We start from the raw sequence: 23,490 nt of genomic DNA, 5'->3' as shown, positions 1-23,490 counted from the left end.
CGTGTAAATAGTCCCGTTTTCGCAAGTTTTCTTTGTAAAAAGTGTCAAAAAAATTTCAAGAAAGTAAAAGTGATAAATTAAAGGTGGTAGTCTTTTTATATTTATCAAATTTATGTTGAAGACAACTCTTGAAATCAGTGAAAAACGTTAATTCATTTCAAGTGATTGATTGATGCTGTTGGCGTCAGCGGCGTCAGCTAATATATGGCCGCTGGCTGTGTTTGAAGTGCATCGTAAAATTTGTGTTTTTCAATAAATGAAAAAAGTGAAAGCTATATATTACTAGTTAGGTATAAAATAAACTTTTGGTTGGTGCCCTTTAGGATATAATAATAAACATCATTTTATCAAAAGTGCTAAAAATTTGACTAAATATTTACCTGGGTGAGTCTTTTTCCTTGCATTAAATATGCCTGAAATTTATTGTTCAAGCAATTACGACAGTACTAATATGTATGTGACCGTCTTTTCTTTTCCAAAAGATGAAGAAATAGGGAGTCATTTAATCCAACAAAACATTCAGCAGTATGTGTCAAACATTTCGCACTCATCGGTTCTAAGAGTCGATAAAATGACAAGAAACGATGGATCCTATTAGAGGTGGCAAGAAAAAGACCAACAATAATTAAAACTTTTAAGCTTTCTTAAATTAAAGTCCGCGAAATTTGGAACATTTTCTTTAAAAGACTTTTCAGTGGATGACAGAAATAAAAATGATAATGGTCTTTTTCGGTTATCTGAAAACATTTCTTTCTTTTCAGATATATAAAAGAATTCATTTGATACATCCCCAAATTTTGCTATATTGTCATGTTTGTTCTATATTGACGTATACTGTGCACATTCACTAATTACATTTGTTAACGGTTGTGAAAATTGTTTAACATACATTACCACCAATTCAGATTTTGTTATAAATTTTACCAACTATGGTGAAAATGACTCTGCAAATGTTGGTGAAAATTTAAAAAATTTAACAAGAGATGCTCTAAAAAAACAACCCCCTAAATTATTCTTTGAAACTTTTATTAAGGCACATCAGATAGGTATTTAGTGAGCTTATTTCTGATAAATATGAAACTGAATTTCTAAGAAGCGGTAAACAAAGGATCATTTTACGGGAGTCGACAATGTTAAAATTGGAAAAATATGTAGAAGAAATTAATGACAAATGTATTTTATGTAACAAAACATTGAAGTCGATATTGATAAAAAATAGTCATATCCTTGCCAATATATTTCTTAATAATTATTCAAAATTAATCAACGACCAAATTAGCACCCAAAATAAGGATCCATCAAAAAGAAAATTACTTAAATTTAAGAGTTATACGTATAAAACACATAGAGATAGGGCTGTTGGCGAGGCCTCCACAAGAGCCAACGCATGTATTGGGTACCTCTAAGGTGATGTGGAAAACCCTCTTTATTGTTTTTTATCATAATAATTATTTTTCTTCAAACAATATTCAGTTTTTCTCATTGAAATACATAATTGTCTTTATATTGGGTATTACAAGTTACACAGAAGTTAGGACCGAATTCGTGACGTCACTATTTGTTGGTCGCGGCCTGTATATTCACGGAGGCCTCGGTTCAGCGAGAGATTGGTTGACATAAAAATCACTATATTCTACGTAAAATTTGAAATACATATAGGTATCCTACCAGCAGGAACATTTTTGCCCTGAAATTATGCTCTAATCCACCTATTCAATGCGCGTAAAATGCTTTTCCATACATGCGCAGTTGTCAGGAGTGTTGCCTATGTGACTTTAACCACTTCCAGAAGTTAGTAACATTTTTGGTGCAATTTTTAGTAATATTTAACCTTTCAAGGTTTGAAGCAAGCAAGTTTGACTTTGTCGATCCTCTATATTTTTCTTTACAACCTGGTACACAGCAATTCGCAACCATGATAGCACTTTAAAGAATTAACTAGTATTTTCTCTTGCTTTAACCTCAATAACCGACATTCAGCTGTGAATGAGTGTTATGACTGTTTGTAGCTATAGCCACTCCTAAGTAGTGACAGCGCGCGATATACAAAAAGAGGTTAATCACGCTTTCCATACCGACTCCTGCGCAATCGTCTGTCTTATTTTAACATTGGGAATTTTATTTCTTCTATCTTTTTCCCACTCATTACCTTCTTCCGTTGAATAGGTGGATTAAGGTATTCTGGTGCATTTTGAAGTGTTGGGTTACAAGCCTGAAGCCTACAATTTAAAATCTACCAATCTCCCGTTGGACGCAGTATATAATTTTCATTTGAATTTAACTTTAAACAATCAAAATTATATTTGACAAGGTAAAAATGTGCTAGTCACAGCCTCCTAGATACGACAAGAGACAAGTCTCTTATCCGGACCTGCGCGTCAGCAAAGTCTTTGTGATTTCAAAATGACATTTAACGGGTAAAGTCACTATAGATATTATACAAAGTACCGCAATACGTATGGACCATGTGCTAGAGAGAGAAGTACATTCGGACCCAAAATGGCGGACAACAATTGACTCTTTGACAGTTGTCTGCACCCATACCAAATTGTCATAATATAATGTACTGTTTACTTGAATTATTTGTTAAGAGTAGGAGATATTTTAGTCTCAGAGAATCTAATAAACAACATGTAACGGGTGTTTTTTAAAATTTGGCGTCGAGGTAGGCGTTGAACTGTCGATTGTGAACGCACATACAGGTTACGGATCATGGATCAGCTGTTTAAATCTTACGCTTTTACACGAGTGGTGCGCTCTCAATCGACTCTCCAACGCTTACTTCGACGCCAAATTAAAAAAAAAAACATCCTTTACATTGTAGTTCAGGCAAAGATAGCAGAAGTGTTGCTATGAAATCTGCAATGGCAAGAAAATAAATGTTTTCCACTTCATAATAATTCGTGTTTTATTGACAAAACTCAATAAACATTTTAATACGTATCATTTATTCGCAAACGATCGTTTGCTGGTTAAAATTGAAAATTTGAATTTGGACTAAAAATGGATGCCAAATTGCGGTACTTTGTATATCTAGTGACTTTATTAACGGGAGCACCTGAGCTCCCTCTTTTGAAACGAAGTTAAAAGCACAATGTGTAATATTGGTTGCATACTTATTTATACTCAAATCAAGGAATTAAACTCTTGTTAATTATTGTTAACCTCTTTTATTAAATGTTATATTTTGTACAGTAGTTCCCGTTGTTCTTGTTTTGTAATTGCATAGATGGCAAAAAAAAAAATTAAAAATTAATGCTAATAGGGAACCAACCATACCGTACCGCAGCGCACTCTCGAAATCAAAAATAATGCCTTGAACTACGAATGCGCACGGAAAAAAAATAAAAATAAACGTATTCTGGTATATCCGATTTTTTTTTTTGAAATACTACGATTTAATAATGGTTTAAAGAAAAAATTTAAACGTGTAAAGTTGAATTTTTTAACGTATGTCAAAATTCAAAACTAATGCGATTTTAGGCAGACAGGCAGTGGCAGTGGAAAACATTTTATTTTTTGAGGAAACCACTCATTTTAACGAAAAACTTTATTTAGGTTTTAAGCCACATTTTTCGTAAGGAGTTCACCCTGAAATACCGGGTGTCCCAACGGTTTGGCAAACAAGGGCGTAGCAAAGGGGGGGGCCAGGTGGGCCCGGCCCACCCCAGAATCCTTCTGGCCCACCCCAGAATAAAAGTAAAACACATTAAAAACAAGATACATCTGCAATATCTATCTATCATTTGTCTGTGGTTTAAAATCTGGCCCACCCCAGCAAAAAATCATTGCTACGCCCTTGTTGGCAAAGTAGATTTACTAAGTTAATAGAAGTTCTTTGAAAAATGTTATTATTTCATGTTATACATACAAGTTATGAGTACGGTTTAAAAATATTTTAGATTATACAGGGTGTTTGGTGTATCGGTGGCAACACAAACTTATATTTTTTTAAATGGAACACCCAGTATTTTTTTGCGTTTTTGGAAAGCTCTCGTCAAAACAAAGAGGAAGATACCACATTTGAGGGGTCTAACTTGTTGGTAAACTATTCGCTCTTTTGTGTCCGGACAAACCAAACTTTGAAAATTTGTAATAAATATAACAGATGATAATTATTTAGATAAGGTTTTTTTAGAACATTGTAAATATCGTCAAATTTTATTGCCTTGTTGAAAAACATTAAGATTTTTACTTAATTACGTAGAGGGCGCTTCAAACGCAAACTCTTTATTTAGTCAATTTTTTTAAACGATATACCGTTCGATAGCTCTTTCAATGAGCATTCAAAAGATATAAGGTGTTTGGCATCTAAAATAAATAGTTTATCCACAAATTTCATTTAAAATATCAAATATTTAAGATTTTTCTTTAATTTAACTGAACCAAAAAAATACTACCGTTGGGACACCCGGTATATGTATACAGGGTGACTGACGAAAAACCTTTGACGCTGTATCTTACTTATTCTTTATCCGATTTGAATAAATGACACATCAAATGAAATAGTTCGAAAAACTCTTCATTATTATCCTATTCGATATTTTTTTCGACATCTGTTTTTTGACAGACGATAGCCAACTTTTTTTTTTCAAATTACACTCTATATTTTTTTATTCGTTCTTATAAAGAATCTTCTTCTGAATATTCTTACATTAAAAGAAAAAAGAAAAAATGTATTTTAAATGAAAAAAATTGAAAATCAAAAATCAAGTAATCAAATTTGTAAACAATACAAAATCTATTCTAGTTGCTCAAATTTTCCGCAATGCTGTTGCAGACACTGTCGATACCTTCTAGAAATGCCCACCTTTGCATTCAGTAAAAAAATTCTGGGTTTTTCTTGACATACTCGCACTATCTTTTTTCTTATCTCTTTTTGGGTACCTGGTGGGGTCAAATAAACATTGTCTCGAAAGTTTCGAATGAATATAAAGAAATCCAATGGATTCAAATCTGGGGATCTAGCGGGCCATCGAATAGCTCCATGAGCACCCATTCGTCGTTCACCAAAATTATTTAAATGATTTAAAAATACAAAATTCATGCGTGCATAATGTGGTATGGCGCCGTCCTGATGAAACACGACTCTATTCAACACTGCTAATGGTATATCATCCTGAAAATTGCTTATTTCGTTTTATAATAAATAATATGATATTTTGTTTGATTGAGACTGCTATCAATAAAAAAGGGACCCACACTAGTCCATTCTATCTCCAAAAATGCTACACCACAGGTTAACACTAAATCGTCTTTGAAAATTTTCTTCCACAGCAACATTATAATATGGGGCATGATGACCAACTCAATAGACCGGGACCAAAGGCTTAACGTGACTTCCGAATCACGAAACAGAATAGAGCCTTTTTTTTTTTTCACTTTAGTATAATTGCATGATAACTCCTAGGATACGAAATACGTAAACATGTCCATAACAACCGGAGAATAAAACAGGGCGTAATAAGAATAAGCGGGCGTAATGAATTCATAACGCCCTCATCAATTCATAATTGCAAAGATGCCAATTTTTTTTTTTTTTTTTAAAGAACACGTATAGTGAAAAATAAAATCTTGTATGCACCACGGCGTCACCGAATGATTACGCCCATCGAACGATATCCATCTCTCGGGCTAAAGCCCTCCAGCTGGATTCATCGTTCTCCGGGCGTAATCATCGTTGTAACGCCCTTGGTGCATAAATAGCTATTTCGCCCTGGGTCGGAATCGAACCCGCGACCCTCGCGTCCCTGAGCCGAAACGGACTCCCTTAGGCTATATTCTGCCTGAAAAAAAAAATTTGTTACCCAGTCTAGGGCTGGTTTACAAATCTATGAGGGGCATGATGACCAACTCAATAGACCGGGACCAATGGCTTAACGTGACTTCCGAATCAAACTGTTTTGACAAATGAATACTCAGAGCTTCAGTTTTTTCAATTGCTGGGCCGTACGTACTGTAGTACTCTCTAGTTAGCTGTTGTACTGGGTGTTAATCCTTTACTAAACACTATTTTTTCGTTCTACCGAAACTGTATCTGTTTTTTTATTTTCTATTGTCTCTTCCATATCGTGTATGAGAGAACCGAACAGAATTTTCTCCTTTAAACTGTACGGGATTTTCATTTTCCAAAAGAGTTCAAAACAAGCTGTCACAAGTTGTATGGTATAACCATGGCAACTCGACTCAAACGAAACTGGAGTAGGACTCAAATCTAACTTTTACGAATTTAGCCGAAAATTATTTCGGCTAAACTCGTAAAAGTTAGTTGAGCTTTGCTCAAGTCTAGATCCGTATTATAGTCATTAAACTCAGGACTTGAGTACAACTTACCCAAGTTGGACTTGAGTTGCCGACTATAAATACCGGCCTTAGTCATTTCGAGCATTTAGAACAAACTTCTCCCTTGTTTATTTTGGTCAGTTGATTTTTAAATTTTGTACGTTTACTCTTTAATTTCTTGACTTTCATTTAATGAATGGGTATAGTTCTTTGCATTTTTATCTTCAGAAGACAAATCTCTACAATACTGAATTAAAAAAAAATGTACAGTGCTATTTGGAAAAAAGAAGCTGATGTTCATCTGTCAAAAACTGGACGCAATATATTTTTTTTATTTAGTTGGTATTGAAGTGTTTTCAAAATTATTTCATTTCATGTGTCATTTATTCAAATCGGATAAAAAATAAGCAAGATACAGCATCAAAGGTTTTTCGTCAGTCATCCTGTATATATATTTTTGCGCGATTGTACTCTATTTGCTTGTTTACCACGTCTGTTTCCAAGACGGAAAGCTGTGTTTACTCGTTGCTAACGATAAACTCGACGGTAAGTAACTTTTGCTGTTCTAGAACGGTAAGTTAATTTATTCAAAATTAATGGATTATTATAATAATTTTTATGTAGACAGAAGTCGAAGACAAGATGTTGGGGCACTTTCTGGAAACTTATACAGCTCTTGTAGTCGGCTTTCCTTGCCGCTGCAATGATATAGCATTAGCGGACTTGCCGGGACATGGCATGGTTAAAATTTTGATACCCCGAATTTTCCTTGTCATCCTGACTATACATTGAGGTCCTTGGATTCCATAATTCTTTATTTATGTAGACAGAAGTTGAAGACAAGATGTTAGCACTCTCTGGAAATTCGCACGGCTTTTGTAGTCGGCCTTCGTTGCCGCTGCAATGAAGTAATATTAGCGGACTTGCCGCGACATTAGCATTGTCAAAATTTTCGTACCTCGAATTTTCCTTGTCTTCTTGATTACACATTGAGGTACAGACCAATAACGAATTAAGACTCAGTAAACAGAGTAAGACCACAGTATAACCAGTAGCGACACGAAATGACACGTCCATAAGAAAAGCATTGGGTCGTTATGAACACGACTAAATGACGGTTTGGGTAGTAAAGTCCTTGAAAATGGTTTGAATTCGTTTGAAATTTGTGGTGGTAGCCCTGAATCACTATGAATTCTCTGATTAACAAATGTAAATTCCACTAAAACTTTCTGTTTTCTAAAATATGCCTGAATTTATATGTATAAGGAGTTGCCTATTCATATCCCACGCTGTTTGAGAAGTGACGGTTTGGGTAATAAAAGTCAATAACGGTCACGTTCGCAAATCAAGCTTTCTGTCGCTACTGGTTATATACTGTGGTAAGACTGTCTAGATCATAGGTCTAGATCTATTCAAATTTCAGCGACGCGTGATACTAGAGACGTGCTAACGTAAGTTGCATATTCTTCAACTACTGCAATTAAATGTACAGTGAGGATTTTATTTCGCTGAACATCAACACTATTAACCCTATGTTCAGTTAAAAAAAAAAACATGTCAATACATACAAGCAATTACAACATATCCAAGCAACCTCTCATAAAACAATTGCCATTAAATGTCATTAAAAATCTTAAAGATTTTACAATCGTTTGGCATATTGCTGGGAAGAATAGGTGGTCACTTTGAATATTTGTTGAAATAATTTAATTAAAAGTTTCTCTTTAAACTTGTTATTTGAATGTAATAATACTTTACTTCCGTCTTAATAATAAAAAAAAGTTGCAAGTTTGGTTGCCTACCTAGCTACAATGTTTGGGCCGTCTAATGCACTGAGGCGCGTGGTCGCAAATGAGTTCCTCCACGCGGTCAAATTTTTGCAAGTCTACCTTTTTGATCCTTACCGGCAAACGAATTCCTCCAAGTACCTGTAATCGGATTAGAGACTGGCGGCGGCGGTCCATCCGGACTGGCCATTAACCACCAGTTAAAACTCAGTAGAATGTTTAATTTTTTCCAAGATTTTCAATAAGGTAGGTACCCCTACCCACCCCACTTAAAATTAAGGATAAATATACAACACTTAGTATCAATTTTTCTGGTGACAAGTTAACATTCTGTCTCTGCGTACAATAAATGATCAAAAAGTTATTTACAGTGAAAAAGGAAAACCCCTTTAGTGGTTATTAATTTTGCATTTTTTTTAAAGCTAGTGTGATGAAAGATGGAAAAACACGCTAGGTATGTGAAAGCAGTTTCGTATTATAATAAAATTTAATTTGTATATTCAATAAACATATTTGAACATTTTGTGTTTAATTTTGAGAAAGAATAAAAATACTTTGAAGAGTACTTGCTTTGCCGTGTCATTTTCGTGTAATTAGCCCATCCCTGATAATCCTCTACATTTCGCTACCTGACTTGACATCCACCTTGGTACCTGCATTTGGAGGAACTCATTTGCGCCGACGCGCGTATTGAAAAAATGAACATAGGGAAACCCATGTTCAGCGAAATAAAATCGTCACTGTATAATTAGTTGCAAACAGAGATATTTTTTATTTTTATTTATCTATTTTTAATATTATGGTTTTATTTGTAAAAAAAAAAACAAAGAAACAATTATCCAAACATTATTTTATTCCATTATTTCTAGAATTTTTTATCATTTAATTTTGAAATTCTGGAAGAGCTTATATTAATAACATAATTACATTTTTGTTTTATAATACAAAAATTTCCGATAATATTGCGGAATCTGGAAAAGTGCCCCGAATACTTCCACGTTGAATGGCTTATCAAGATCCATGTAAGTAAAATATTTACGTTGACAGCGGGAAATTTTATTTATTCAAAAAATCAATTTTTTTTTGTTTGAAAAATCTATTGTCAATAAATTGCTAATAAATTTCGTTATAATCATTGACAATTCCACTCAGAAAATTTCAACCAATCAGCTTGTAGTATTTTGAATCATTGGACCAATTAGGAACGAATTACACCGATAATTTAGCATGGTCCTAAAATTATCGAAAAATTATCGCTGTAATCATCTCCACCTTCCTAAAATTATCATTAGTAATAATACAACGAGAGGGTACGAAATTGCCGGAAATTTTCGATCTCATTATACGAGTATTTGTTTCGACGACAATTGACAATTAAAAAAATTGTGTAAAATTTGAAAATGAAATTTTCCTTCGTGGAATTGTCATGACGAATACAACTCGATGGTACGAAATTGCGGGAAATTTTTCTCCTCATTTTACTCGTATTTGTTTCTTAGACAATTTCCACTCGTTCGCTACGCTCACTTGTGGAAATTGTCGTCGAAACAAATACTCGTATAATGAGATCGAAAATTTCCGGCAATTTCGTACCCTCTCGTTGTATTACTAATGATAATACCACAAGTAGTTCAAATTATGTCGATTATTTTTCAAACTAGTCACGAATTATCAATTGTGCTTGGGAATGAATCAACACAAAAAAGACACGTGAGTCCATTTGGAAGCAATTCTCAAGGCTGCATTTATTTGTTAAAAATTATCGCTGGGATCACTAGTCGTATTACCGATACAATTTCCACGAGTGGGAATATTCGGTCCAATTTTTTGAAACCATGGTAACAAATGTGTAAAATTGTGTTTTTATTGGTCCATTTTTAACAAATGACAGGTGAATGGAATAGTCACATATTATACAACTAGAGGATTGAAAATTCTCGATTATACGAGACGTGTTGTCCGGAAACACCACGAGATCGTAGATCGAGTGGTGTTTTCGGCAACACGTCGAGTAATCGAGAATTTTCCATCCTCGAGTTGTATACGGGTAAACTATATCATGAATAAAATAAATAAATAAATAAACAGGTTCCCGAAACCGACTGGGCGCATTCAGTAGCAGAGCGATTTATTGTGACGTTAATGTAAGTTAAGGCGGCGAGCGAAAATACAAAGGTTGGTATATTCGAATATACAAAGGTTCGTATATTCGAAATCACCCTGGTTACTACAATAACCGCTGTAATACATGGTAACTAAAGAAAATCAAAGATTCTTATTGGTTTATAAAGTAACGAATGAGGAATGATATAGTCAAAATTATAAAATAATCCAAAATTAGGTACTTTCGTATTTATCCCGAGCCTCTTCTACCTGCGATGTCGAAGCCTGACTAATTTGTTTGAATAGTTTTTGGCCAAAAAGTTTCGTATTCGGTAAGTGATAGATACTTTCGAGAAAAAAAGCAATTACAAAAAAAATTATTTTCAGAATTGATCATCTATTTGAAAATGAGAAAAATTAAATACAAATTCGTTGTAAAATACTTATGGATCAATGTATAAGATTGGTGCCCAAAACAAACAATTTTTTCATTTTCCAAAATCGGCTGAAAAAAGGTGGATAGAGGTTTTAGATACTTCTGGAATACTTCCTTCAAAATTACAAAATGCACTCATTTGTCAAGACAACTTTTCATAAAATTATTTTACAAGTTCTCAAAAAATTAAATTTCATAGATGTGCCGTCCCCATCAGTTGTTCGTTCCAAATTCGCAGTGTCATAAACAAATCGAAGATTTAATGACTATGGAAACTACAGAACTAGTTGTGATTCCTGCTCGTGAAGTTGTCCCAGAACGTGCACATGTATCTTGATAAGCGAAAAACAATTTCAAAGTTGAAAACTTGATAAAAAATTATAGAAATAATGGAATAAAATGTTTGGATAATTGTTTGTTTCTTTGTTTTTTTTACAAATAAAACCATAATATTAATCATTAAAAATTTAAATAAAGGAGAATTTTATAAATATTTAGGTATTAATCAATCAAATCATATTCAACATTCAATTATAAAAGAAAATTTAGAGAAACAATATTATTTAAGAATTAAATCTATTTTAAAATCAAAATTAAACGGTAATAATTTAATTAAAGCAGTTAATACATATGCTGTTCCATTGTTGACCTATTCTCTTTCGTCTCCGGCAAATTCCTCGAATGCAGTTGCTCGAAATCAAATGCTCGAAATCAATTGCTCGAAAATGAAATTGCTCGATTGTAACTTTTCTCGAAATACAAGTTCCTCGAACTGCAATTTCTCGAAAATGTTTTGCTCGAATTTATATGGTCGAAAATGTGTAATTGGAGTGTAATTAGTAATTATTAGTAATTACGGACTAGTCGTAACAATGACATTAATGCCTTCAAAATATTCCTGTAAAAAAATTTCTCGATTCTGTTATAATGCACTTACTAACCTTATATCCCAATTGTATATTGCATAAACTTATTGTTTTATAAAAAAAAAACTGTTGCGGCCTTGGAGAAAATAATGGAATCTCAAATGCCTGCACCCGAAGATCTGTAACGGCCTTACCGCCTTACCGCAATTACAAATCCCACATCATAAATGAAACCAGTCTTCACATTTTTAATATCGTTTGATTTAAAATCTAATTCATATTTTTCTTCGGTGATTTCGTTTATAAATTTTAGAAATGAATTCTCTTATCAGTGTAAAAATCAGAAGTTAAAAATTTTGTGTAAAACAGTTTTTTTTTTAAATTTATTAAATGCAATACGGATGTGGCCTTCGTAATAACAATCACCGCATTATCCTGTGTATGATAATTACTTTCGAGCAAAACATTTTCGAGAAACTGCCGTTCGAGGAACTTGCAATTCGAGCAAAGTCATATTCGAGCAATTGACTTTCGAGCAATTCGTCTTCGAGCAATTGCATTCGAGCAATTTACCTAGATTCTATTCTTTTGGTGTTATAAAATGGTCCAAAACTAATTTACAGAATATAAACATTCAAACTAGAGTTCTCTTTACAAAATTTTGTAAACATCACCCCAAATCTGCCATTGAAAGATTTAATTTACCACGCGAAAATGGTGATATGGGTTTTACAAATCTAGAAATTCTACAACACAATCAAATTGCTTCACTAAAAAATTATTTTCTCAATAGAGCTCGTGATAACACTTTTTTTAATGCTTTGGTTTCAGCGGATAAAGGTTACACACCTTTAAATTTAAGTGATAATATAATTTCAGATATTGTTGAGCCAAATATATCTGAGACTATAGCAAATATAAAACAGAAGTCTTTACATGGGAGATATTTTAAAGAACTGGAACAACCAGAAATTAATATTCAGGCTTCTCATGCATGGCTTAAGAAATCAAATATTCACCCTGAGACTGAGGGTTTTATATTTGCAATACAACATCGTGTTATCAATACAAGAAATTATAAAAAACACATATGCGGTTTACAATCGATCATCGATAAATGTAGGATTTGCGGAACTGAAGGGGAAACCATTGAACACATCATTTCTTCTTGCACCGTTTTGGCTCAAAGCGAATATAAGAAACGTCATGATATATTCGCTAAAATTATACACATGAATTTAGCAGTTAAATTCAACTTATTAAAGGATACACAACCACATTATATTTATAAACCAGAAAGTTGTTTGGAAAATGACAATTACAAATTATATTTTGATCGTACAGTTTTAACTGACATTCACATTCAGCATAACAGACCAGACATTATTATTTTAAATAAACAACAAAAGCAAGCATATCTTTTAGATATAGCTGTTCCAAATTCACACAATATAACACAGATATATAATACAAAAATTTACAAATATTTAGAACTCTCCGTTGCTATCAGAAATCTTTGGTGTTTAGAAAAAATTTCGATTTTACCATTTATAATTTCAGCAACAGGAATAGTACCTCAATCTCTTTTTAAAAATTTAAAAATTTTGGACTTAGAGAACACATTGGTGGTTGATATTCAAAAAGGTATATTATTATACTCATGTCATATCGTGAGGAAATTCCTTAACATTGACACAGAACATAAAACACAAAAAAGTCAAAATGTGGAAGCGAGACGCCGGTAGTTATGTTGATAAGCACTGCACTATTACTTGATAGTATTATCCGTAATAGTGTATGTACTCCGGCAAAATTGCCGTGCCGCCGGGTGGAGGTGGGATACGAAAAATAGATAAATCAAAATAAAAAATATCACCGTATGCAACTAATTATACATTTAACTGCAGTAGTTGAAGAATACGCACCTTATTATACATCTAGTTCGGCCTCACGTTAGCGCGTCGCTAGTATCGCGTGTCGCTGAAATTTGAACAGATCTACGATAGACAGTCTTACTCAAGGAAGTCTTACTATGTTTAATAGACTTTTACAAATAAGAATGTTCTTTGTCGCACAGTGACGTCATTGCGCGCCTTCTATGAGACAACAAAGATGGTGATAGCAACTGGATATTGAAATTCAGTATCCAGTCGCTATCACCATCTTTGTTGTCTCACAGTGACGTCACTGTGCGACAAAGAAGATCCTTACTTGTAAAGGTCTATTGTATGTGCATTGAGGTCGTCGGTTTCGAGAATTCTTTATTTGTGACGCCATGAGGAATTTTCCTTGCAAATTAAACACTTCCAGCCTCCATGTCTTTTCAGTCCAAGAAGGTCCTCACCTTTATTAGCTAACATTGTAGCTGAACTTCGAGGAAACAAACGAGTGACTCCTAGTCCTAGCGTTGTCTGGATTTCTCAGAAATTAGAGCTGAACGCACCCCACATTCAAGTTTCTTCTGCATCTACTTCGTTTTTGGAATCACTATTATCACTCATTTTATTGCTTCTTTTTCAACACGACTGGCGATATTTGCCACAAATCACATATCCTTAGATAGGAAACTTAAATGGAAATATCACATATAAAAATTGTGTGATACTTGACTAGAAGTTGCCCCCGCAGTCGTGGGAGGGCGGTGTACAGCAAGAGTTAGTAACACTTGTCGTTGATTATACCGACTGAAAATCATTTGTTTTGTGATTCCCAGAATCAAGAATCGTGCGCAGCAAAACGTCACAGCGCATCATGAACAAGAACATTTTCTAAGTTCGATGTTGTTCAAATCTTCAGTTATTTTCGTTTTGTTCCGTTTAGGGCAAGGTAGAACGTGTGGTTCTGTGATTCAGTGTTTGTTGGTTTCATTTTCGAGTCATTAATAGTAGGTATTGTGCAAGTTGAATCTTGAGATGGAAGTGAAAGAGATAAAATACAAAAATAAGTGTTGCATTCCAAGCAAAAGACATCGTTTTCCCAAAAAACCCGATTTATGTCAACGATGAATTGAGAACATTAAGTCAGCTCCTCTTCAATGTTTGACAGCAGCCATGGGGGTGTTACTAGTATAGCAAAACGGCAAATACATTTAAACTATCATTAGTAGTTTACCACCCGACCACTGTCGCTGTAGTCGATAGGTTTAGCTAACCTTAACACTACTTCAATACACAACTTTAGTCACTCGGTATTTATCTTGTATACACCTACAATTCAATTTATACGCAAAAAGAACTTTACTTCATTGTAACTTACTCAAAATATGTTCTGCACATAAACACCATCAATACGTTTTAAAGTCGCTTAATTATGATTACCTACCGGAAATTCGGCAACATGTTCATTTTGATAGGTCCGCATGTCAGGCACTTTAGTGACAGCAGAGATGACAGACATCAAACATGTATCCAACGTTAAAAAATGAAATCATAGCCTCCCCTTATGCCAAAACATCGTGAATGGTGTATTTTTTTATATGCATGGGTGTTCAGAAGCTTAAACTTCGATGTAGGGTTGAATTATGTGGAGAAAACGGCGGAGAGTTAATATAATAATTTTACATTCAATTATCGTTTGATTTTTTCAAAAAAAAAAAATATTTTTTCTGCATTTTCTTTCATTTATTGTTATGTCTTTCTCTGTGTTGAAGAAGACTTTTTAATAACAGAAACGGGGGTTTCAAATGAAACAAAAAATGTTATTCCTCTGAAGTTTTCGCGTAAAATCAAAAATAAAAATATGTTTCCTCTTTTGAACTCAATCCGGGGACATACGGTAGAACAAAAAGTACATCTTTAGAGTCCTAAAACAAAATCATCATTTTACTATCTATTTATTTTCTTATTTTGCTAAAGTACAAGAAACAAGTGATGTTGAATCGCTGAAAGTTAAGGACATCACGTTACAACCAAAGAAACTAGAGACAATCTCATCAAAAATTAGAGAATATCAACAGGTTAGCCAAGAGCCTTGTGCAAGCACATCAAAAGCTAAATGTCTATATGAAGAAGCATTGTTGCCAGCATCAGTATGTGCAGTGATGGAAACGGCAGTGAAACAAAAAGAAGTCAAAATTGATGCAGTAATAGGTTTTGTTTTTAAATACTAATTACATTTACCCGACACCGCCAGGTGGGTACCAGAACCTTTTTAGTACCTCTTGCATCATCTTTATTTCTGTTTTAGCTAAATCAAAAAGACGAGGTATCCTGCAAAAGGCGAATCTAAGTCGTCAGCAGGATCTTACTCCACGTTGTAAGAAATTTTACAAGTTGATTGGCGAATGGGGTCGAAGGACTGCTACCCTTCAACATTCAATTCGAAGTCTTAGATGTAGGTTGCGAAATGCAGAAAAGGTAGCAACATGCAGTAGTTTCAACACACTCATGGACTCTGCGAATGAAACTACCTACAATTTTATTTTGCAACAAGTCAGGATGCAGAAGCAAAATCCATATGCTCGTCGTTTTACTCTGAACGATAAACTCTCAAGGAGGACACTATCTATTTTGTTAAATAGAATTCCATACGGTCCTGGAATAAACATAAAAATTTTGGAGAGTTTAAATGCCACCGTTAACAACATCAAGGTTGCAAATGACCGTCTTTGTGCGGTGGTTTTTGATGAGGTGTCAATTAGGCCCTTGTTATCCTATAATAAAAGAACTCATTATATTGAGGGTGTGGAGGACTATGGGCATAACAATCGAACAACTGCAATTGTTGAGTATGCGAATGTTTTTATGCTGAAAGGAATTCATCGGCAGTCGAAACAAGCAATCAGTTTTATGTTTAGTGATGGCCCAATAAAGACTCTCAAACTAAAATCGTTATTAGTGGAAGTTATAAAAAAAAAAAACAGAATGTGTCGTAAAGACGCACGATAGAAGTGAAACTTGTGTATTACAGGGAAACATTGTAATTATTCATCAATCAACGATAACATTAAACAATATCGAAATGCCTAACTCATTGTTCATTTTTAAGCCTCCAAATTAAAGAGAGGACATTATCGATAAATGCCGTGAGTGTGACAAAGACAGAAGTATCCACAATTTTAAGGGATGTTTGTATCGTGTCAAACAGATTAACTTACATTTAAGTGAGATGGAAATATTGGCGCAACCGTTGTGTGAGACACTGCTCCTACTCGACCCGATAGTGTTTACCCCCACCACTTTTCGTCACACAAAAAGGTTGCCGATCAGAATTTCAAGACCCTCCCATAAAAAGTTTCACTTCAAAAAGGCTCAAGAAATAGGCTTAGAAGTGGTAGCGACGATTTATGATCAGGGAGGGTCAAATCCATAAAGGTACCGATGAAAAATGCAGAAGAAATTTGACAGAAACCATTTACAGGGGGTTTGAAATAAATGGGATGTGCCACATCTATTTAAAGGCACACGCAATAATCTTTTGACCAAAAATCTACACTTCAAACAAAATGGGCAAAAGAAAGTTGCCCATCGAAAAACTGTAACTTTGAGATTCGATGGAAGTCATCAGACTATGCCCAAAGTTAACAGATGCTCATATATATTTGAACAAAATGAATAAAATGAAAGTGAAACTGATGACCCAACCGTTGGTTGTTTGATGAAGCGTCTTTGCAAATGGGGTTAGCATTTTTCTTGTTATACTAATGTTTATGTTATAATTTGTGTATAATTTTAGATACAAAAACTGAATACAACCTGTCAGAAGAGGCTGAACATACGGCTGACTTCATTATATCGTGTGTTCCAATAAAAACTCACTCGCAGTAAGCCATGACTATAGAGATAGATAGACTGGTCATGTCGATTTTAGGATCATTGGATGTAGTTCATTTGTTACTTACAAATTTTCATCATATTGTGAGTTGTGACAGATAACCTATAAATTTACTTTAGTAGTTCATTTCACATCTGGTATAGTTTGTCCAGCGAGAGATTGGTTGACATAAAAATCACTAAATTCTACGCAGAGAAAGTAGTACCCAGCGCGCGTAAAATTTGAAATATATCCTTCAAGCAGTAACATTTTGTGCTCTGAAATTATGCTCTAATTAATGAAGTACCTTAACGAATAAGAGATAAAATGAATGAAAATATTACAGTTGCAGTATTTTACACGAAGACGTGTACACCTCAACCAACAAGATCGTTTATAATTAATTTTGCTGGTCGTGAAATGTCTACAAAATTGTTGTGTTCAAAATAGCGGAAGATCAGTTCGTGAAGCAAAATATGGGGAACTTCTCAGGGGGCTAGGAGTTAAAATAAAACAATTCCTTGGGTTGAAGGACGCCTGTATTTAATTTTTCAAATAAAATCAAATACGTTCTTGTTTTCACCTGCAGTAACTGGTTAATTTCTAATTAAATTTCTGACTTACACAAAATTATGGACAGTGCTGCTCGAGTGTCCTTAAGACATAATACGTAGGTAATATAAACATAAAACAAAAATGAACAAAAAAAACGAGATCGTCAAGGTTAAATTAAATCCTGAGACTTCCTGCAGACGTTTGTCTGAATGACCGACTATCGTGCGCCAGTGCGAATTCAATTTGTCTTATTAAAATATATTTTAGAATATTAACTTTACTTATTGAATAAACATCAGAAGAGCCTGTGGCGGTAGAAGACTGAAAATTTAAAAAAGAAATATTTCATTAAAAAAAAAAAAAATAGATTTACAGTACACAACCCTTGTCTTACTGCTCTGCACCATATCATTGAGTTGAGTACAAGATGAACTTCTTGCTTAATATTGCAATGCAAGTCTGCTGTAACTCTTCTGGGACGCTGCCTAATCAACTTTCTTGATGATGTTTTAGTTGGACCACCTTCACACTTTGACACTGTGTTTTTGCTAACTGGTTAGCATCTCGCAGTGACCTTTAAGAAAAATACTTTTAACCCTTGACTAATCTGACCTAATCAATGATGATGTCAATAAAATTATGATATACTCGTAATACTATTTTGTGTTAAGTATAAGGTATGAAAAGCAACCTCCAGTGGACTTTCAGTTGTAAGTTTTTTTCATTTATGAAAAATGAATAAGCACTTACATCATCCTATGGGCTGCTGGGTTGCCAGCTACAGTCAAATAGCTTCAGGTTGCCTACAAAATAGTTTTAAAGCAATATAATTAAATTAAAAATATTATCTTCATACCTTTACATCAGTCTAGACTCTAGATATTGTTCGTGATATCACTAAAGGGATTCATGTTTATAAATAGAAATGTCACTTAAAAAAGGCACTCGAAGGTAAACAATAGAGAACTTATAGAACAGAAACAAACTAAAACAACAAACTAACTAATCTTAAAAACTTAGACAGTTTAAACACCACAAAAAAAATAGTTAAGCAAGAAATAACGAACACAACACACATTACTCGGAGGTTAACAATACAGAACTTAGTCAATGCAAACCAACAAACTAACTTATTCCAGATAATTAAGAAGTTTTAAATTCAACAAAATACCTCACTTGAAGACGAAAGAGCAAATAAACTACACACGGTGTTGACGATTCAAAATGACAGCGGCAACGTCAACAGCTGAAATTTGACAATTTGCTGTGACAGCATAAATTGGCGTAGGATTACAATGCCCGCGAAATTATTTCAAAGGTACCACCACAATAATTTATTTTATTAAATTTTTTTGTATTGTATTCTAGTGCATTTTGTGGTGTTGGGTTACAAGCCTACAATTTAAACTCTCCCAATCTCTCGCTGGACGGAGTTTACTAAGACATACTTCACTTTTGTCATGGCTTGCTGCGAGTGAGTTTTTTGTGGAACACACGATATTTATGGATGAATTATTTGAGTCTGAATGGGAATACAAAATTACCACAAGGCAAACCCCTGAAAGGCGGGATGTCGCAAAATTCAGAACATGAAACTTTTTGGAGGTCAGCTATAATAGTTTTAAATACCGTGTGTTATTACAACAGTAACAAGAAGAAATTTATCAAAATTCCATGCATCGTCAATTTAATTAAAACCTTGCAAGCAGTGGCGGCTCCTGGCATCTGGTGTTGGGTAGGCGACTGGGTACTCAGCAAAGTAAAAACAAAATAGGTTAGAATGGCGAGTCGCTGACAGCGGGGGAGGGGGGTTCGGGGGGCGGCAGCCCTCCGAGTAACGCGCCGCAAGCAAAATTTTTGTAGAATTATTTATTAAAATGATCGCCCCAATGTTACTGTTAGCTCTTTATTTAAAACCTTTATTTTTTAGGGGGTCATTACGCAAATGACCTCATGGACCAGCCGTCCCTGTTAGGTTTTATATATCAAAATGATTCGCCTGTCTTTTTCATCATGCCCTCGAAAAGCAAGCTCCTGTTTCGCCAAAGTAACTGTGACGTCAATTAAATACGATAATAAAATTCGGTTTTTCCGAACTTCTTCATTGTATAATTTAATCGACAGAGCACTATGTTCAGTGAGAGCATCTTTAATTGTTGTTGTATTATTTTCCAAACGTTTGAGACTTAAAATATTCGTCAAATGTTCTTTCGATGATTCATGGTTTTTTACGCTCGTTGACAGATTTTTTAAATCAGAATACCCCTTACAAACCCAAACATTTTGTTTTACGGTAGATAAAAGTAAACACGGCCAGCAAAATAAAGCTTTTTTAAATAAACTCCACACAACCAATTATGATTTTCATACCAACTTACTTTAAATGACCGAGAAAATACCTGACCTTGTTTTTTATCCGAAGACAGAATATTAATATTCGGTGTGGGGCGATTCATGCTAAGAATTTCCCTCGTTCTTGTTCATTTCGCCGTGAAAACGGCGTTTCTATCAAACTGCATATAATGTCGTTATACACATCCATTTTATTAAATAAGAATGGGAGAAAGTATTAATTAGCTCTCCAAATAATCAAAAATACTGTAAGGTAATATTAAAAGATCGACCTGATTTAGTTTAGGCGCCAACGCCGAAAAGCCAACGGTCAACCTGTTATTGTCTTTTATTATAAACTTAGGGACAGTACCTACTTATTATACCAACCTGACCTGACCTGAACAAAACCTGCCAAAGCAATTCAACACCTGAAAAACACCTGAGGACCTCTGAGGAATCACCTAAATCTCCTGTTTTAACTACTACCGCTAAACACTGAAACAACCTTGACTAAAGCAAACTTGCCATAAAATTGAAATTAGCCGAGCACGATACATTTTTCACGTGTGCTCACGAAAAGCGGCGGAGGCGAACGAAGAAATCGCCTGAAATCCTCTATTTTGTTGTGAATTTTAACACGTCAACCATTGCTTTCGCGCAAGATCGCTTAGCTTTTCGCTTTGTAATTATTGTCGTAGTCGAAAATAAATCAGTCAAATCTTAAAACTTCCAGATTGTCGCCGACCCGCTAAAGCCTGAGCAGAGCAGTGAGATGGATAGCTATGGCGCACGACTTATTTCGCACTTCATTATAAAAGTTACAAAAAGATCCGATGAAAATGAGAATTAAAATTAATAGAATATACGTAACAGTATGTATTAAAATAAAAAATTTATTTTTCTAAATTTCGAAGGTTAGGCGGTGCCTACCTTGCCTACCCTGACCAGCCGCCACTGCTTGCAAGGCTTTATTCATCTAAAGCAGAAGCTCATAGGAAGAGTACAGTACATATTGCCTTGCGCTGTTAACCAGGATTGCCTGGAGAATTTTTTCTCTAGCATTAGAAGGCATGGACGGCATAACAGATCTCCAGATGTCGCAACTTTCACATAGTCATTCAAGAAGCTATTGGTTAACAATTTTTTTGCACGTCACTTGCCTGGTGCCAATTGTAAACCAGATGAAGATGAGTCATTAGGAGTGTTGGATGCACTCAGATGTGACGGGTGAAGAAATTGCGGGAATATTTGCCATTGAGTCTGAAGCCAGCACCCCCACCATTGACTTTTCAACGTTGCAACTGCATCACCTAAAATCGCGTGTTGCAAAAGCCACCTTGGTCTATATTGCTGGCTTCATTGGCAGATCGCTTTTGAATAAGTAGAGAGGTTGCAACATGTGCAGAGAAGTGCTACTCAAGGTTGATGGGACTGTGCTGCTGGAAGTCATTAAAGCCAGAAGATACAGACATTCCAGTCTTGTAAAACCAAACACCTTTTTATTTTGGGCCACATCTGAGGCAACTTCACGGCTCATGTATGCAATACCCCGACTTTGTTGGAAAAGCAATTTACCTCTATTATTAGAGAATGTTTTATCAACTTATATAAATTTTTCTGTTTTCAACTGCAAAGACCATCCATCTTTAGGCAGTAAAGTGTTATCTTTAATCGTAAAAACATTGCTCTATGCGTTGATCACACAAGTTAATTAAGGCCCGGTTTCTTCACCTTCAACTAACTAATTTGAAAGGTAATTACCATGGATCTACCAATAGCAGATTCCAAATCATAGCAACCACTGGCCAGATAAATTTACTTGAAGGTAAATAAACCGGGCCTTAGTGTTGAATGGTAAAGACATGGCCAACTTCATCTAGCTTCCGCTGCGCTCCATACGGCCGTCCCAATACGGGTCTAAAGTTGATTCAGCTAACCTAAAAAAATCGTTTGGTAACTAACCCCATCTGTTGTAAAAATTTTAAAATAAATATTTTTGGGTTGATGTGGAAACCGTGGTTTTTTGTCAGTTTGGCAGCAAAATATTTAAAACATAATAGTTATTTATTATACAAGACGATAAAATTTTATTTTATCTTCGAGAGCGGTTTAAGCCTCGAGGCGTAAGCCGAGAGGCTAATACGCTCGAGAAGATAATGGTGAATTTTATCGTCGTGTACAATACAAAATTTTATTCCATCCTCCATTACTTCGATTGAATTACTGAATTATTTTGATTATGACAATTATAAACGTCAAAAAAATTCAACAATCAAAAAAACGTCAAAAACAGAAAAACAACAATGGATGTTAAACATTAGAAACTCAAAGCGGGGGCTGTTGGCATGGGAGTCGGTTACCGAGATAATTTGTTTATCAACAAAGTTAAAAGCAGTTTCGTGAAAGCGTCGTGAAAGTGTTTCATTTTTGAGGAAATAATGGCCCAATCTTTCCTTAATGAAGATGAATTGTATGTTCCTGAAGATATTATTAAAGAAGCCAGATCTGTTATTGAAAATTTATTGCCGCGAAAATCTGTATCGTTGTATGAAAAAGAATACAATATTTTCTGTGCCTGGAGGAAAAGCAGAAACATAAAAGGTGTATCAGAAGAAGTCCTGCTATCGTACTTCGCAGAAAAGGTAAAAAAGTATAAGGCTTCAACATTGTGGAGTTGTTATTCAAAGTTGAAGAGTACCTTACTGATCAAGGAACAAGTAGACATATCAAAGTAAGAAGAATGATTATTTTGAATATTATAATTAAAACGTTTATTTTTTTAGATTTTTGAGTCTGAAGACTTTCCTTAAGCGAGAATACTCAACCTACACACCGATTAAATCAAATGTGTTAGAGAGGGAACATTTTAACAAATTTTTGGAGGATGCACCTGATAAGATTTACTTGTTGATAAAGGTAAGTGTTTTTATTATGGTAGTTTCACTCAATATTAAGTAAATTATCTAAAGGTTGCCTTGGTCATGGGAATCGGCGGAGGATGCAGAATGGATGAATTACACAAAATGAAAATTGACGATATCGAAGATCGAGATAATATTCTGATAATACAAGTTCCCGAAACAAATACGAATAAGAAGCGTATGTTTACTATTGTGGATAATACGAAAATAGGAGTTAGCAAGTTGGCTTTATACAAAAAATATAGTGATTTAAGACCTGCAAATACACCAACCAAGAGTTTCTTTTTGGGTTATCGCAATGAAAAATGTACAAAGCAAGTGGTGGGAATTAACACATTTTACAAGATGCCCCGAATGATAGGGGAATTTTTAAAGCTGCCATTACCTGAATCTTACACTGGTCATTGCTTTAGGAGATCAAGTGCTACTCTTTTGGCGAATACTGGAGCTAACAC

At 34.5% G+C, this 23,490-nt stretch overlaps 2 long non-coding RNA genes across 2 annotated transcripts; one reads left to right on the top strand and one right to left on the bottom strand.

Moving 5' to 3' along the window:
- Positions 1-17,746: 17,746 nt before the first annotated feature.
- Positions 17,747-18,413, bottom strand: LOC138133501 (uncharacterized). Its single transcript, XR_011160388.1, has 2 exons — positions 18,159-18,413; positions 17,747-18,101 (listed from the first exon to the last, which is right to left on the bottom strand). It is a non-coding gene; the product is annotated as an uncharacterized lncRNA (long non-coding RNA).
- A 3,751-nt stretch (positions 18,414-22,164) lies between these two features.
- LOC138133500 (uncharacterized) lies at positions 22,165-23,490 on the top strand. The gene is made up of 3 exons (XR_011160387.1): positions 22,165-22,845; positions 22,898-23,030; positions 23,084-23,490. It is a non-coding gene; the product is annotated as an uncharacterized lncRNA (long non-coding RNA).

Source organism: Tenebrio molitor, chromosome 6 (assembly GCF_963966145.1).
Source record: "Tenebrio molitor chromosome 6, icTenMoli1.1, whole genome shotgun sequence".
Taxonomy (NCBI): Eukaryota; Metazoa; Arthropoda; class Insecta; order Coleoptera; family Tenebrionidae; genus Tenebrio; species Tenebrio molitor.
This window is presented reverse-complemented; position numbering and strand designations above follow the sequence as displayed.